Source organism: Rana temporaria, chromosome 4 (genome assembly GCF_905171775.1).
Source record: "Rana temporaria chromosome 4, aRanTem1.1, whole genome shotgun sequence".
NCBI lineage: Eukaryota > Metazoa > Chordata > Amphibia > Anura > Ranidae > Rana > Rana temporaria.
The window spans coordinates 263,617,243-263,632,683 of record NC_053492.1 but is presented as its reverse complement, the minus strand read 5'-3'; positions in this window follow the sequence as shown (position 1 = coordinate 263,632,683).

The following is a 15,441-nucleotide window of genomic DNA, read 5'->3' as shown; positions in this document are numbered from 1 at the left end:
CCTTTAGGCAGCTAAATGCCCAGGCCAGGTTTTGCGATTCGGCACTGCGTCGCTTTAACAGACAATTGCGCGGTCGTGCGACGTGGCTCCCAAACAAAATTGGCGTCCTTTTTCCCCCCACAAATAGAGCTTTTTTATTTTTTGCGCTATAAACAAAAATAGAGCGACAATTTTTAAAAAAATGCAATATTTTTTACTTTTTGCTATAATAAATATCCCCCAAAAACATATATACATTTTTTTTCCCCTCAGTTTAGGCCGATACGTATTCTTCTACCTATTTTTGGTAAAAAAAATCGCAATAAGCGTTGATCGATTGGTTTGCGCAAAATTTATAGCGTTTACAAAATAGGGGATATTTTTATTGCATTTTTATTAAACAAAAATTTTTTTTACTACTAATGGCAGCGATCATCGGTTTTTTTTTCGTGACTGCGACATTATGGCGGACACTTCGGACAATTTTGACACATTTTTGGGACCATTGTCATTTTCACAGCAAAAAATGCATTTAAATTGCATTCTTTATTGTGAAAATGACAGTTGCAGTTTGGGAGTTAACCACAGGGGGCGCTGAACGTGTTAGGCTTCACCTAGTGTGTGTTTACAACAGTAGGGGGGTGTGGCTGTAGGTCTGATGTCATCGATTGTGTCTCCCCTATAAAAGGGATCACTCGATCGATGCGCCGCCACAGTGAAGCACGGGGAAGCCGTGTTTACATACGGCTCTCCCCGTTCTTCAGCTCTGGGGAGCGATCGCGACGGAGCGGCTATAAACGAATAGCCGCGCCGTCTTTCCGGATCGCTCCCCGAGGTAAGCCGCACGCAGCGGAGGGGGTCCCGATCGGACCCCCGACCCGCGGAAAGGCAAGGACGTATATATACGCCCATCTGCCTGTACGTGCCATTTTGCGGACGTAAATAGTCGTGCGGCGGGCGTTAAGTGGTTAAGACCCTTCTACTGTTTGTGAAATCTGAACAGGCCGTGGTTGAGTTCCTGCACCTATTTTCTGAGAAAAAAAGCTCTGGTTGTATGGTAATTTAGGGTAATGGAAGTAAGTGTAGCACTACCCCCGCATGAGCCGGTGTCCTGCCGAAAAAGGTCCCCCGGCGAATAATGACTGGAGTCAAGCCATCAGACAGTTCTAAATCAGCGGTCACGCTATCAGACAAGGTTTTTTAGTTGGATATACAACACAGGAAAACTAGATACAACATAATATAATATATAAAATAATGATTACACAGAGTTGTCACACATACACACCCCCCTATCTAACATTTACAATACGGTATCATTTTACTGTGGAAATGTAAAGGTACAGAGCCCCAAATATCAGCCCATTGGTTACATAGGGACATTTTTTCCAATATTTCGAAATGGGTTCAAAACAAACTCTCCCATTGGACCAATACGTTTACAATGCAGATGTGTCATACACACCCCCTCTAAGATTTCTGTATATCCACTTCCAGACCTTAGGTGTTATTCAGATTTGGTGTTTGCAAGACTAAAACAGTTTTTTCTGCTAGAAAATTACTTAAAACCCCCAAACATTATATATATATTTTTTCTAACACCCTAGAGAATAAAATAGTGGTCATTGCAATACTTTTTGTCACACCGTATTTGCGCAGCGGTCTTACAAGCGCACTTTTTTTGGAAAAAATTAACTTTTTTTAATTCAAAAATAAGACAACAATAAATTTGGCCCAATTTTTTTATATATTGTGAAAGATAATGTTACGCCGAGTAAAATGATACCCAACATGTCACGCTTAAAAATTGCGCCCGCTCGTGGCATGGCGTCAAACTTTTACCCTTAAAAATCTCGATAGGCGATGTTTAAAAAATTCTAGAGGTTGCATCTTTTGAGCTACAGAGTAGCTCTAGGGCTAGAATTATTGCTCTCGCTCTAACGATCGCGGCGATACCTCACTTGTGTGATTTGAACACCGTTTTCATATGCGGGCGCTACTCGCTGCTCTGCGCGCGAGCTCGTCGGGACGGGGCGCTTTAAAAAATTTTTTTTTTGTTTTCTTATTTATTTTTATTTATTTTATTACTTTTTACACTGAAAAAAAAAATTGATCACTTTTATTCCTATTATAAGGAATGTAAACATCTCTTGTAAAGAAAAAAGCATGACAGGTCCTCTTAAATATGAGATCTGGGGTCAAAAAGACCTCAGATCTCATATTTGGGCTTAAATGCAAAAAAAAAAAAAAAAATTTGGAAATGGAATTTTTTCAAATGACAAAAAAAATAAAAAAATTGTCTCTTTAAGAGGCTGGGCGGGACTGACGTTTTGACGTCACTTCCGCCCAGCAGAGCTATGGGGACGGGCGAAGGAGATTTTTCCTTCAGTCTCGTCCCCGCTCAGCTGCCGAACGGTCCCGATCGCCTCCGCCGCTACCGACGGCTCCGGTAAGCGGCGGGAGGGGGGGGCCCCTCTCCCGCCACCGATAACGGCAATCTCGCGGCGAATCCGCCGCGGAGACCGCCGTTATCGTTTACCAGACCACGCACACTAAAGATTGATACCTCGTCGTGCGCAGGTCTGGAAGTGGATATAGAGTGTGTCATGTTGGGGATAGAATGTTTAAAAATCCAGCTTATTTTTAAATAAAGAATTGTTTAATTTAAAAAAGTTGCTGTGCAATATTTGTCCCGAAGTATAGTAGAGAATGAAAAAAAAACAAGCTCCTCTTCCTTTAAAATCTAGAGAATAAAATGGCGATTTTTTTCAATATTTTATGTCATACGATATTTGTGCTGCGGTGTTTTAAACACAACTTTTTGGGAAAAATTTACTTTGAATTTTAAAAAAATGAAAAAGTAAAATTAGCCCAATTTTTTTGCATAATGTGAAAGATGATGTTACGCCAAGTAGTTAGATACCAAGCATGTCACACTTTATAATTGCACGCACTCGTGGAATTGCGACAAACTACGGTACCTAAAAATCTCCATAGGCGACGCTTTAAACTTTTTTTACGGTTACCAGGTTAGAGTTGGAGTAGGTCTAGTGATAGAATTATTGCTCTCGCTCTGACGATCGCGGCGATACCTCACGTGTGATTTGAACACTGTTTTCATATGCGGGCGCGACTGGTCATGCAGGCTTTTTAACCGCAAGGGGCTCCGAACCTCCAACCCTCAGCATTGCTAATGTGTTGGATTATTAACTCATTGATACACAGTCCCTGTCAGTGTAATATTTGGGGCTCTGTTCCTTTAAATTTCCACAGTAAAATGATACCGTATTGTAAGATATCATAGAGGGGGGTGTGTATGACACATCTGCATTGTAAACGTATTGGTCCAATGGGAGAGTTTGTTTTGAACCCATTTTGAAATATTGGAAAAAATGTCCCTATGTAACCAATGGGTTGATATTTGGGGCTCTGTTCCTTTAAATTTCCACAGTAAAATTATACCGTATTGTAAATGTTAGATAAGGGGGTGTGTATGTGTGACAACTCTGTGTAATCATTATTGTATATATTATATTATGTTATATCTAGTTTTCCTGTGTTGTATATCCAACTAAAAAACCTTGCCTGGTAGCGTGAACGCTGATTTAGAACTGTCTGATGGCTTGACTCCAGTGAATAATGCCCCCCCTGTACTTCGCAGGCACAGCACGAACCACAAGGGGGCAGACGGAACTAGCCAAAGGTAAATAGCTCAGAGTCAGCTGAACACAGCGCCTGCGCAACGACGACCATATTGTGACAGACGCTGCCTGATGCTCGTGCTACTCTGCGAGGGGGCGGGTGCATTACTGTTATATTGTATGAGGGGCGGATAACTACAGAAGAGGACGAGTTTTCTATTGATGCGCACAGCTGATAACTTGGCTGTGGTTTTAGCAATATACTACAAATCCGCACTGATCCTGTGATACATTTATTGTGTTACTTAGTTAAATCCATCCCCTCATTTGTTTAAACACGGCCCGCGTAGTATATTGCTAATACCACCCCCACGTTATCAGCTCTGCCCATCAATAGAAAAATCGTCCTCTTCTGTAGCTATCCGCTCCTTAGACGATACAATAGTAATGCACCTGCCCCCTTGCAGAGTAGCACGAGCATCGGGAGCGTGCGGCAGCGCCTGTCACAATATGGTCATCATTGTGCAGGCGCTGTGTTCAGTTGACTCTGAGCTATTTACCTTCGGCTATTTCCATCGGCTCTGTTGTGGTTCGTACTGCGCAAGGGCTGTGCCTGCGCAGTACGGGGGGGCATTATCTGCCGGGGGGACCCTTATCGGCAGAACACCGGCCCGCTGGTATTTTTACGGGGGTCTTTCACACTTCCCACTCTGCAGTATTTCCCACAACCAGGACATACATTTTCACTCATTGCTCCAATAACTAGTGTTGTGGGTCAGTGGCGGCTTGTGCTCAAAATTATTGAGGGGGCGCAAACAAACAAAAATTCTGAAACAAAACATGAAACGCTGCCACTGTGCTCATGAAACGCTGCCACTGTGCCATTGAATGGCACCATTGTGCGCCCGCTCACTGTCTGCCCGGCACTTACCCCATCTTTGTGGGTAAGTGGATGATGGAAACGAGCAGGGTCATTCAAGCCAGCCTCTCCTGCCGTCCTCATCTCCTGTCCTCTCCTGATAGGCGTCAAATTACAGCGCCTGTCATTTCAGCCAATCAGGTAACAGACCCAAGCACCTGATTGGCGTAGAGGTGGTTCAGTGTTAGAAAAGCAAATATTCATTTGCTTTCCTAATGGCTGAGTGAACTGCGAGCGCCAAGGATGGCGTTCGCAGGCCTCTGTTTTTGACACCTATTACGCCTGAATTGGGGGTGTGGCGGCCATGGATAGATTCATGCATTGCATGAATCTATCCATAGTGCACAGAGGGGGTGGCGCACAGGCCGCCACTGGATGGGGTGTTGTTTTATTGGAGAACTTAGGGTAAGGGATATAGTGGGTTACTTCCAAGTTGAACTATTCACACGGAGGACTTAACCACTTCTGCTCCGGAAGATTTTACCCCCTTCCTGACCAGAACACTTTTTAAAATTTGGCACTGCGTCGCTTTAACTGACAATTGCGTGGTCTTGCGATGTTGTACCCAAAATTTGCCCTTCTTCCCCCACAAATAGATCTTTCTTTTGGTGGTATTTTTATCACCTCTGCAGTTTTTATTTTTTGTGCTATAAACAAATTTTTTTTGACAATTTTGAAAAAAATATGTTATTTTTTTTTTTTTGGCTATAATATCCCGCGTAAATGTTTTCTTCATCAGTTTAGGCCAATATATATTCTACATATTTGTGGTTAAAAATGTTGCTATAAGCGTATGTTGATTTTAGATGCTATAACTTTTGTGAAAACCAAACTATGGGAAAGGTTTATGGCATTTTTATTATTTTTTTCCTAGTAATGGCAGTGATCTGCAATTTTTAGCGGGACTGCTACATTGCGGCGGAGAGATTGGACACTTTTGACACCTACTTACTAGGAACAAACAGTCTGTCTCCTCTCCCCTCACAGAACAGAGATTTGTGTGTTTACACACACAAATCCTCCAGCTGACCGGCAGGCGCTGCGGAGTGGGCGCGTGTCGCCAGTGGCTCTTAAAGGGAATAATGTACCCATATGTTTTGCACAGTCGTGCCATTCTGCCGACGTATATCAGCGTGAGCCATTTGGCAAGTGGTTAAAGAGGAAGTAAACCCTGGTGGGTTTTTCTACCTTTCTTCATCCCTGCAAAGTAAAATTTATTTCAGCACTTTTATTTCTATTACAAGAAATGTAAACGTCCCTTGTAATAGAATTAAGCTTGACAGTTCCTCTTTTTTTGTGAGATCTGGGGTCAAAAAGACTGCCGCGGGAGCTTGCCCGTGGGTCCGGCGGACTCGAATTTGCTTCTTTTTTTTTTTTTCCTCGACCTAAAGCAATGCCTATGTAATTATTATTATTATTATTATACAGGATTTATATAGCGCCAACAGTTTGCGCAGCGCTTTACAACATCAGGGAAGACAGTACAGTTACAATACAATTCAATACAGGAGGGATCAAAGGGCCCTGCTCGTTAGAGCTTACAGTCTAGAGGGAGGGTCAAGTGGAACAAAGGGTAGTAGATGTGGGGGGTGATCAGGTGGACAAAATTAAAGTACAGTTGTTAAGTGTGGGTAGGATAGGCTTCTCTGAAGAGGAGGGTTTTCAGGGATCCTCTAAAAGCTAATAGAGAAGGAGATAGACGGACAGATTGGGGTAAGGAGTTCCATAGGCTTGGAGAGGCTCTGGAAAAGTCCTGGAGACGAGCATGAGAGGAGGTGATGAGAGAGCTAGAGAGCAGGAGGTCTTGAGAAGAACGAAGAGAACAATTAGGTTGGTATTTAGAGACTAGGTCAGTAATGTTGCTGGGGGCAGAGTTGTGGATGGCTTTGTAGGTAGTAGTTAGTATTTTGAATTTAATTTGTTGGGCGAGCGGAGGCCAGTGTTGGGATTGACAGAGAGGAGCAGCAGAGACAGAGCGGTTGGTAAGGTGGATGAGTCTGGCAGCAGCATTCATGATGGACTGAAGGGGGGATAGAGTATGCAGCGGTAAGCCAATGAGAAGGGAGTTGCAGTAATCGAGGCGAGAGATGACCAGGGAGTGAATTATGAGCTTTGTTGTGTCATTGGTTAGAAAGGGGCGTATTTTGGAGATGTTGCGGAGGTTGAGACGGCAAGATTTGGACAGTGATTGGATGTGGGGCTTGAAGGAGAGTTCAGAGTCCAGGACTACTCCTAGGACCTTGGCATGTGGGGATGGGCTTATGGTTGTGCTATGAATTTTGACAGAGAGATCAGGGGGAAGAGGCACGTGGGGGAGGAAAAGTTCGGTTTTGGATAGGTTGAGTTTGAGGAAGTGGTGTGACATCCAAACTGATATATCTGATAGTAAATTAGTGATGCGTGAGAAGAATGAAGGGGCGAGTTGAGGGGCAGAGAAATAGATTTGAGTGTCGTCAGCATAGAGATGGTATTGAAAGCCGTGGGAGGCTATAAGCTGACCCAGGGAGGAGGTGTAGATAGAAAATAGGAGGGGTCCAAGAACAGAACCTTGGGGGACCCCAACAGAGAAAGGAAGAGGAGAGGAGGAAGTAGAATTGTAAGTAACGATAAAGGTACGGTTGGATAAGTAGGTAGAGAACCAGCGAAGAGTATGGTCACGGAGACCGAAGGTGTGGAGTTTTTTGAGGAGGAGTGGGTGGTCAACCGTATCAAAGGCAGCAGAGAGGTCCAAGAGTAGGAGTACAGAATAGTGACCCTTAGTTTTGGCCGTTAATATATTGTTTGTTAGTTTTAGGAGAGCAGTTTCTGTGGAATGTTGAGGACGAAATCCAGACTGAAGGGGATCAAGAAGGTTATTATCAGCAAGGTGGACGCTCAGTCGGCTTTAGACTAGACGTTCAAGTAGTTTGGATAAAAAGGGGAGCAAGGAGATGGGGCGTAGGTTGTCAAGATTGGATGGGTCCAGTGAGGGCTTTTTAAGTATGGGGCTGACAAGTGCATGTTTCAAAGAGTTAGGGAAGATGCCAGAAGAGAGGGAGAGATTGAAGATGTGGGTAAGAGAGTGTAGAATAGAGCAAGAGGGTGAACGTAGCATTTGTGAGGGAACAGGATCCAGAGGGCAGGTGGTAAGATGGACCTCAAGTCGCATTAAAACAATACCAAGTATACTCCCATGTATTCGTTGTTCGCAAGCCGTTACAAAAGTATCGGCTGATATTAAACTTAAAGGGTCACTAAAGAATTTTTTTTTTTTTTTTTTAGCTAAATAGCTTCCTTTACCTTACTGCAGTCCTGTTTTCATGTCCTCATTGTTCGTTTTTGCTATGATGTTGCTGTACTCCTTCTCTGCTCTGAACAGTCTGTTTCCTGATGAAAAAAGTCATGGGAGCTTTCTCTCTGTGGCACTAATCAAGGTGGTGTGATTACTGTGTGTCTTAAACCCCTCAGAACCAATCACTTTCGTTTTACAAACCATCACTGCCCTGTATTGGCTCTGTGTCTCTGTACTTCACAGAAGCATGAAACTAGATGCATAAACGAAACAAACTACAGGTACATTATATGATTGATTTTTATCTATTTTTAATCATTTTTAAAAGGAATCAGTTGACTATTATGTCTCTATACCCTGTAAACAGTCATTTCAGCAAAAAAAAATATATTTCCTTTACAACTCCTTTAAGAAACCTGAACAAGTTCTTGGAATACAAAATTTACTATGGAGAGTATCTGCTCTGTATGCAAAAACCTCATGAAGGAGGCCTTCATGACGACACTGGACCTCAAGGATGCCTACCTGCATGTGCCAATTCACGTGGATCATCAGGCATTCTTGAGGTTTGCAGTAGTCATTGGAGGGGAGATTTTTCACTGGCAGTTCAGAGCCCTCCCATTTGGGTTGATGGCTAGCCCAAGGATTTTTACACCGTCATTAATAGTAATGCACTTATAAAAATATTGATAAACTTTTAGCTTTAAAGGAGTTGTAAAGGTTCGAATACAGCGTCTCCCCGCAGGGATGTAGTCCCAAGGGAGGGGGTGAACACGCTGACTAACCCCCAGCCAGAACGGCTATGATTATGGGGGCAAGCTTACTGAGGAGAAACAGGAAGTGAGGAATTCAGACAAAGGAAAAAAAAACATTTAGAAGGAAAAGGTTAGTGAACCAACAATGTACTAGCTTAAAGGAACCTATTTTTTTTTTTTTTTTAAACCTGAAAAGCAAAAGCCATAATCAGCTTTTAAGCATGACATGTTGGTTATCATTTTACTCGGCGCAACATTATCTTTCACAATATGTAAAAAAATTGGGCCAAATTTATTGTTGTCTTATTTTTTAGATTAAAAAAGTGATTTTTTTCCAAAAAAAGTGCGCTTGTAAGACCGCTGCGAAAATACGGTGTGACAAAAAGTATTGCAATGACCGCCATTTTATTCTCTAGGGTGTTAGAAAAAAAATATATAATGTTTGGGGGTTTTAAGTAATTTTATAGCAAAAAAAAATGTTTTAGTCTCGTAAACACCGAATCTGAAAAACAGGCTCGGGGCTTAAGTGGTTATGGACCACCATTAAAAAATATTGGGGCAGATTCACGTAGCGCGGCGCATCTTTCCGCCGGGCGTAGCGTATCTAAGATCCACTACGCCGCCGTAACTTATTTTATTTTTTTCAAATCCACAAACAATGCGCGCCGTAAGTTACGGCGGCGTAGTGTATCTCTGGCGGCGTAAGGGCGCGCAATTCAAAACGATGTGATGGGGGCGTGTTTTATGTAAATATGTTGTGACCCAATGTAAACAACGTTTTTTTTTAACGGCGCATGCGCCGTCCCTGGGGGTATCCCAGTGCGCATGCTCGAAATTAAACCGGAACAAGCCAATGCTCTCGACGGTGACGTCATTCTACGCAAATCCCTATTCGCGAACGACTTACGCAAACGACGTAAAAAATTTGACGCGGGAACGACGGCCATACTTAACATTGAGTACGCCACCATATAGCAGCTTTAACTATACGCCGGAAAAAGCCGAACGCAAACGCCGTTAAAAAATGCGCCGGACGTACGTTCGTGGATCACCGTAACTAGCTAATTTGCATACTCGACGCAGAATTCGACGGAAACGCCACCTAGCGGCCGGCGGAAAAAATGCACCTAAGATCCGATGGCGTACTAAGACGTACACCTGTCCGATCGACCCGAGATGCAGTCGTATCTTGTTTTGTAGATACAATACAAAGATACGACGCGGGAAATTTAAAATTACGCCGGCGTATCAATAGATACGCCGGCGTAATTCTTTTGTGGATCTGCCCCATTGTATTCTGATTAATATAGACATTTAATCTATCTGTTAGTATATATATATATATATATAAAATATATCATTATTATTATTATTATTATTAAAGGACCCAGAGGTCCCCAGGGCCCCGGATGGCAACCCCCCTTTTTTTATAATTTTTTTTCATATTTTATTTCTTTTTTTTCTTTTATATATATATATATATATATATATATATATATATATATTATTAAAGGGCTCAGAGGTCCCCAGGGCCCCATGTGGCAAACACCATTTTTTATTTTTTTTATAAATGTTTATTTTTTTATTTTTGTTATATTTTTTTTTATTAAAGGGCCCAGAGGTCCACAGGGCCCTGGATGGCAACCCCCCCTTTTTTTTTTATAAATGTTTCTTTTGTATATATATTTTTTTTATTTTTTATTAAAGGGCCCAGAGGTCCCGGATGGCAACCCCCTTTTTTTGTAATTTATTTTTATAAAAAAAAAAATTATTAAAGGGCCCAGAGGTCCCCATGGCCCCAGATGGCAACCCCCTTTTTAAAAAAAAAATATATATATTTTTTATTTATTTTTTTCTTTTTATTAAAGGGCTCAGAGGTCCCCAGGGCCCCGGATGGCTACACCCCTTTTTTTATATATATTTTTCTTTATTTTTTCTTTATTTTTTGTAAAGGGCCCCCCCCCCTTCTAAATTCGCGGCAGCCCCCTCCCTGCTTCTCAATTTCAGGTGGCAGCACCCCCCCCATCGGTTCTCTGCTCCAGGGGGCCCATGCCTGAAGCTGTGTAAGTGGCCCCATAATTCCTGATCCCTGCCGCCCGTTAAGCCCCTGTGCTGCCCACAAATCAGGCTGAAAATCATCAGCGGCACGCAGCCAGTGACAGTACAGCTTCCCTTCCCAGTGTTTTAAAATGTACAGCACCCCTGGCTTCCCTTTAGACATGCACTTCTCCCTTCCTGACACTGGGTGCTGCTTGTATATAAAAGTGAATTAGAATGTGATTTTATAACATCCCCAGTTTCCAGAGGCTGACTTCTTCATGTCCTGCTCCTCAAGGTATGTCACTGTTTGCTAATCTATATTGTAAATAGAAGTTTTCTGTAGAGTGTGCCCAAAGTCTTTATAATATTTGATGATTCACTGCAGGTCTGGTCAGTGTTTTAAAAAGTTCCTCTATTTTACACATGGCATGGCATGGGGGTCACAGCACCGCCTGTCCATTCTGCTTTAGCACCATGGGACCCCATGCCATGCCATGTGTAAAATAGAGGAACTCTTTAAATCACAGACCAGACCTGCAGTCCAGGCTGAGTAAGGCCTCAGAGCACATGGCATTACTGTCTGTATTTAACTGCTTGATGGGCTTATTTTGGGCCCAGGCTGGTTCACATGTATGTGTTTTGGCGGCCCACATTCATTTGAATGGGCCGCCATGCCTGCGTTTCCTGCAAAGAAAAGCGCATGCCTCATGTAATAGGCTGCGCACACGGCACACCTATGCCCATCAAGCACTGAAATACAGCACTGTCTGTCCATTCTGCTGTCTGCTGTGACTTATCTGCAGTTCCCGCACTGTCAAACTTGCTGCATTTTTAGACGCTTAGGTCACGCTTTTAAAAACACAGTGCGTTTGTGTGTGCAAGAACTGCAGGTAAGTAGCATGGTGCAAAAGCAGAATGGATTTCAAGGCAACTGTATTTTTAAAATGCTGAATGCACCTTTTTTCTGCAGGAAACGAAGGCATGGCAGCCCATTCAAATCAATGGACTGCTGTGCCTGCACAAATGAGGACCGCCAAAACATACATGTGAACCAGCCAGGCCCAAAATAAGCTGGAGGGGGGCCCAAAAAAAATGTTTGCCCAGGGCCCAGACCATATTAAAGACGGCCCTGTGAAGCTGCGATCTGAGCACTTCGCTGGCGATCTGTGTCAGAATTCACATTCCCCGATTCACCAGTTCAGAGGTGGGAAATAGGGGAGTGAAGAGAGAATCTCGGCATACTGAGAGGAGGAGGAAGATTATTGACCCCCTCATACCTCAATCGGACCCCCCAAGACAGTAACCATGTCCCCCTTTTATGTGTAATATATATATATATGTGTGTGTGTATATAATTATGTAGGGGGATGCTCTATTTTTATAACATGAGGTGGGCTGTCTGTCCGTGTACTGAGCAATGATAATTTATCACTGCTTAATAAACGGACATCTCAGTGTTTCGGTGGATTTCTGGTACTGTACTTTCGCTATATCCAGAGCTTTTTTTCTCAGAAAATAGGTGCAGGAACTCAACCACGACCCCGTTCAGATTTCACAAACAGTAGGAGGGTCTTAAAGGGTCATTAAATACCAGAATTGCATTACATACAGAGTGCAGAGTTCAGGGGGTTACACACAGAGTGCAGAGCTGTCACTTGTAAACACAGAAACCAGACTTTTGTGTTTACAAGTGATTGTGGTGAGCGGGCACCAAAGGGTCTGAGCCAGAGATGGTGGAACTGAGTTCCCCCAATTTCCCCCTGAAAAAAAGCCCTGGCTATATCCCACAAGATTCCAGTATCAGGGGCATTCTCCATTGTTTGAAGCGTTTGTAGATCGCGTCACTTCATACAAGGAGAAGCAATCTACACCGCTTTATAAACTGGCACTCAGATCTCCTCTGTGAATGCTGAAGAATAGAGAAGTGGATATTTTCATAAACCTAACCATAGTTTGTTTTATCCTCTCACCCCAAATGAAGAACATGGAGATATTTGACCTGTGGACCTTTTCTGTTCCCAAATTTTAGATCAATATTAACATATTCTCTATCTTGAAGAAATGTACCGAAACAGCTTTTTTAAAATGTGTTTTAGTAATTTTAAATAAAAAAAGAATAATATTTCTGCTGGTGGAAATTATTGGAGCTGAGCTTGGATTCAATGTTAACATTTATATAACGGTAATATGTGGGCATATAGCTCCCTCTAGTGGCTTCTACAGCACACTGGTAGGGGAATAAATGGTTGAAATATTTTATCCATGCACCGAACAATGGGGTAGATTCAGTAAGCAATTGCGTCTGCGTATCCATAGATACGCAGCGCAATTGCTTAGTTGCGCCGGCGTATCGACTTTTCTGTATTCAGAAAGCTCGATACGCCGACTGCAGCCTAAGATATGACTGGCATAAGGCTCTTATGCCGTCGTATCGCAGGCTGCATTCTTACGATGGCCGCTAGGTGGCGTTCCCATAGTGGTCAGCGTAGAGTATGCAAATTGCATACTCACGCTGATTCACAACCGTACGCGCGCCCTGCGTTCGTCGGTTTCTGCGTAAGGCTGCCCATGCTATTAGCAGGGGCAGCCAATGCTAAGTATACCAGTCGTTCCCGCGTCACGATTTTTAAAAATTACGTCGTTTGCGTAAGTGAATCGTGAATGGCGCAGGACGCCATTTACGTTCACGTTGAAGCAAATGACGTCCTTGCGACGTCATTTACCGCAATGCACGTTGGGAAAGTTTCCCGACGGAGCATGTGCACTACGTTCGGCGCGGGAACGCGCCTAATTTAATTTGATCCACGCCCCCTACGGGATCATTTAAATTACGCGCGCTTACGCCGGGCAGTTTTACGGAGCGCACACGCAAATTACGGAGCTACTGCTTCTTGAATGAAGCGTAGCGCATGTAATTTACGGAGGCGTAGTGTAAAAACGGTACGCTGCGCCTCCGTAGTAGTGCACGCCCCTACCTGAATCCACCCCAATATTAGTAATTGCTAAGGGGGTGGGGGTAGCTTTATCCTACAAAAAGTGCTATAGGGAAACAGTACAAAAATGTGTATTTTACAAAGGCTGGAAATCTGGCTGTGAAATGTAGCTGTAGAGGAGCCGCTTAAGTTTATTCGGTCCGTTACTCTGCCTCTCAACCCCAATAACAGTCTCAGCCCACTTGGCAATAGTGTAAGTGCAATGACCAAGGAGAAATTCACAGGTTATGATAAAACAAAGAAATTGTCTTTACTGCAATATTTCGGTGCAAAAGTAACAAACGGTAACAATATATATGTTCAAGGAATGCAATGGGAGAGCAATAACTCAGGTTATGAGCAATAGAGCTCAATAATATATTCAGCCTGCTTTCAGGGGATTCAAAACAGAATAACCCCAAAATGCAGAGGCACACATGGTAAATAAAGCAGAATATGACACTTTATATTGGATTGTTTACCTTTACTCAGGTTGGCTCTATGTGTCTAGGCAGGAGGAGAGCAGAAGAATGACCCTCTTTGTGTCAGACCTCTCTCTTCTGTCCCCTGACATGATAGGCCCAACCTTAAACACTTTATTCAAATCAACATGTAATGGCTTTACTTCCTAGATAAACTGTCCCACACACAGCTACTGCAAATACACTGAGCCCTAAATTTTGGACAGCCGCACTCCAATAAAAGGTAAAAAGGTGGTGCCTTTTATTCTGGTAAAAAAATACTACAAAAGCAAGAAAAAAACAGCAAACAGTGGGGTAATAGAGCTAACTAGTTTCACATTGATAACCAATGCTTAGTCAGCTATAAGATTTTGGGCTATTTTATTCACCACTGAGGTACATCATCTGGAGCGGCGGTTCCTTCTTTCTATTGTCTTTTAATATAAGGACACTTACCTGTCCTGGAGTCCAGCGATGGCGGCACCCGCAGCTGATATTTCCATCCATTGCGGGTAAGGGAACCTGGCAGTGTAGCCTTTTGGCTTCACGCCGGGAACCCTACTGCGCTTGCGCAAGGCCCGCGCCTCTCTCCTACTGGCCCGGTGTCCGGTGGAGGAGGAGGGAGCCACAGCCGCAATGTCAGTATCCTTGGCTAAGGCTCCCCGAAGTGAGAAAGGATACCTGTCAAAGACAGGTATACTGTCCCCCTGAAAGGTGTCAATTTTCTTAATGTGAAACGAGTCCTGGAACTACAATTCCCTTTGTGCTTTGCTCCCTGATGGTAATCACTCTGCTGACAGGATGTGACAGAGTCTTAGCTGGCACTAGAGGTAAACAGCATCATTGAAACAATGTTGCAGAGTGTCTTTTGATACTGCAGGTAAGATTGCCAGCTCCCTGCTACATAGCTTTTCAGTGCTTGTGTCACTCATATACTCATAAAGCAGTGATTTTGTCATTCACCAAACATTCACTGCAGTTAAACCAATCACCAATCATGTTATTCAAAACACGTGCACCAGAAAATGTTACAATCACTGCTTTATAAATATACCCCAAACGCTGGTCCATATACAGCCCGAGAATGTTTATTTCTCAGATAAGTGTCCACAAGCATACAAACTTGTGTTACCCTGAGAAATATAAGCCTTGTTTCCACTGAACGGTTCGGGTCAGTAGATTTGGAACGGTTTAGAACGGACCGGTCTATTCTCGTGAGTGTTTCCACTGCAAATCGGACCGTCTGGACCATACAGGATTTAGAAAAAATGCCTAGCACGTCCACCAATCAGTTGAATGTATTGCATCTCCGCCCTAATGGAACTGTTCCATTTTCTATGGCCCCACATCTGAAGCAGGACCCATAATGGTCCGGTACGGTTCGCTTTTATGGCACACTTTCA